At 36.5% G+C, this 3,437-nt stretch overlaps 1 non-coding gene across 1 annotated transcript; it reads left to right on the top strand.

Annotated features, from left to right (window-relative positions):
• Nucleotides 1-1,398: 1,398 nt before the first annotated feature.
• On the top strand, nt 1,399-1,505 carry LOC112065920 (U6 spliceosomal RNA). The gene has a single exon (XR_002892316.1). It is a non-coding gene; the product is annotated as a U6 spliceosomal RNA (small nuclear RNA).
• Nucleotides 1,506-3,437: the final 1,932 nt, after the last annotated feature.

The raw sequence follows: 3,437 nt of genomic DNA, 5'->3' as shown, positions 1-3,437 counted from the left end.
GCCATCAGGAATGAAAGATGTGACATAATTATAGATCTCACAATCACTCAAAGGTTAATATGAAAACATTATGAAAAAAAGTTATGCCAATAAATTCAACTACTTGTATGAAGTAGACAAATTCCCTGAAAGATCAAATTACCAAATCTGACTCAAAAAGAAATGGAAAATCTGAATAGCCCTCTAACTACTGAAGAAATTAAATTCACAAAAATCTAGCCACCAAAATCACTCAAGGCTCAGACGACTTGACTGATGAACTGTACAGCACAATTAGGAAAAAGTGAAACCAATTCTACACAATTACTTTCAGAAAATGGAAGAAGAGGGACTACTTCACAGTTTATTTTGTAAAGCCAGCGTCACCAATCACTAAAGCCTAACAAAGACATTACAAGAAAAGGAAACTACCAACCGATATTTCCCATGTATATATGTGCAAAACTTTTAACAAAATCTTAGCAAATCAAATCCACCGAAATATAAAAGTTGCTGTATTCCAAAAATACAAGGTTGTTTTAGCATTCAAAAAAAAAAAAAATCAAGGCAATTCACCATACTAACAGAATCTAGGAGAAAAATTATATGCTCTTCTCAATAGATACTGAAAAAGCATAGAACACAATTTAACATCCATTTGTGTCAACAATTCTCCACAAACTAGGAATAGAAAGGAACTTCCTCAAAATAATAAAAAGCACCTACCCAAAACCTACAGCTAACATAACATTTAATAATGAAAAACCAAACCCTTTCCCCCTAAGATCGAGAACAGTGCAGAGGAGTCTGTTTTCATCATTTCTGCTCAACATTGTACTGGAGGTCTAGCCAGTGCCATGAGGCAAGAAACAGGAATGAAAAGCATCCAGATTGAAAAAGAAGCAGCAAAATGTTTTTATTCATAGACAATAGGCTTGTAACTGTTATGGTTATAACTGAAATGAATCAGAGTTACATGTAAGCGCTAAAACTATAAAAGTTGTAGGATACTTTTGCAACCTTGAGACAGCAAAGATTTCTTAGCTATGACACAAAAAGCACAAACATCAACGGAGCGATTGATACATTGGACTTCATAAAATTCAAAACCTCTCCTCTTCAAAAACATCACAGAGAAAATGAAAAGGCAAGTCACAGACTGTAAGGCGATATTTTCAACCACATATCTTAACAAAGAACCGGCACCCAGAACATATAAAGAACTCCTACAACTCAATTATAAGAAGACAAGTAAAAATGGAAGAAAGATTTGAAAAGACCTTTCATAAAAGAAGATAAAAAATAGTCACTGAGAACACAAACAGACGCTTAACATCACTAGTCACCAGAGAAATACAAATTGAAACAGCAACCAGGTACCACAATACACCCACTGCAATGGCAAAAATATGATACCAAATGCTGGCTTCGTCAGCACATATACTAAAATTGGAAAGATACAGAGAACATTAGCATGGCCCCTGCACAAGGATGACACGCAAATTCGTGAAGCGTTCCATGTTTTTTTTGCCAAGACCCAAAAAAAAGAATGATACCAAGTGGAGAGAATTTGGAGTAACAAGGACCCTCACACAATGCTGGTAGTAGCATTAAATGCTGTAATCACTTTGAAATATCTTAAATAGTTAACCATATACCTACCCTATGACTCAGACATTTTACGCCTAGTACTTGTCTAAGATAAACAAAAACACTTACTAAGACTTGTACATAAATGTTCATAACAGCTTTATTCATAAGAGACAAATACTAAGTACAACCCTAATGACCACCAACAGGTGAACGGACTAACACATTAGGATATAAACATACGATGGAATACTACAAAAGCAAATACCACAAAGACCAAAAAACCCACAGAAGTGAATGAACGTACAATATACAGCCCACATGCAACAACGTGGTAAATCTGAAATCATCACACAGTGAAAAAATCCAGATACTGAATAATGCCTACTGTAGGATCCCATTTATATAAAATTCTAGAAAAAAACAAAAGTAATCCCTAGTACTAGAAAGGAGATCAGAGATTTAGGGTCAGAGGTTAGGGTGGCAACTGACTGCAGAGAGGCAGGAGGGGACTTGGAGCGATGGAAGTAGTCTGTATCTTGATTGTGGTGGTCATACATTCATGTGTACGTTTGTCAAAAATGCATCAAGTAGTACACTTAAAGTGACTGTAATGTATTGCACGTACAATACAACTTTCTAAAGATGCTTTCAAAAAGAATAAAAGACTTGACCAGACACATCAGAGAAGAAGATATATGAGTGGCCAATAAGCACATGAAAAGTCGCTCAACACCATTTAGTCACCAGGGAAATATAGATTAAAGTCGCAATGAACAGCACTTCATTCTCACTTAGGAAGGGTGAGATTAAAACGCCAGACAGCGACAAATGTGAGCATAGCATTGACTGGGATTCCCAGACACTGGCTGGTGGGGATATAAAATGGTACAGCCACTCTGAAAATTCTCTTATATTTCCTCATAAGTTAAACACACCCCCATCCTACAAACCAGACATTTCACTTCCAGATATTTAAGCAAGAAAATGGAAATACACATCCACACGAAGACTTCTACCAGAATGTTTACAGCACCTCCGTTCGTAATTGCCAAAAACTAAAAACAACTCAAATAACCATCCACGGGTGGATGATAAATTATGGTATGCTCATCCAACGAAATGCCATTCTGAAATAAAAAGGCATGACTACAGATACGCAAAACTACATGGATAAATCTCGCAAACGCTGAATGAAAGAAGCCAGACACCAAAGGGTAAATACTGTCTGATTCCATTTATACAGAGTTCTAAATCAGGCAAATCTAATCCACAGTGACGGAAATCCAAATAGTGGTTGTCTCAGCAAGAGGGATAGGACAATTTCCCAGAAAGAGGCACTAGGGAAACGTCCTGATTGAGATCTTGTTACCTTGAGTGTATGTATATGGCAAAACTCATTGAACTGTACTCTAAATTCCGTGTAATTTGTTGTAGGCAAATTATACCTCCATGAGAAAAGCTCAGGGAAAAAATTTACAATAGCATCTAAAAATACGAAGAAGGGATAAATCTAACAAAGATGTAAAAGGTCTTTATTCAGGAAACTATAAAACACGATTGAGACATTTAAAAGAATCTCTTAAAATGGAGAAAATAAAATTTGCATTTAGTCGTGGACACAAGATTAATGCTCCCCACACATAAATTCTCTGTAATACTAATCAAAATCCCAAAAAGCAAGTCTGTGAATCTCAGTGTGCTAGTTCTAAAATGGATATGGAAATGCAAAGGGCAAGAATAGCCAGCACATTGTTGACAAGCAAGAAAAACGTGGGAGTATCTGCTCTGCCAGATGCCAAGATGAAGCTCCTGTAATCAGCCTAGAAAGAGGCCACGGGTAGGTGGACACCTGATTTGGTACAAAG

Source organism: Physeter macrocephalus, chromosome 6 (assembly GCF_002837175.3).
Source record: "Physeter macrocephalus isolate SW-GA chromosome 6, ASM283717v5, whole genome shotgun sequence".
In the NCBI taxonomy this organism is placed as follows: Eukaryota; Metazoa; Chordata; class Mammalia; order Artiodactyla; family Physeteridae; genus Physeter; species Physeter macrocephalus.
This window is presented reverse-complemented; position numbering and strand designations above follow the sequence as displayed.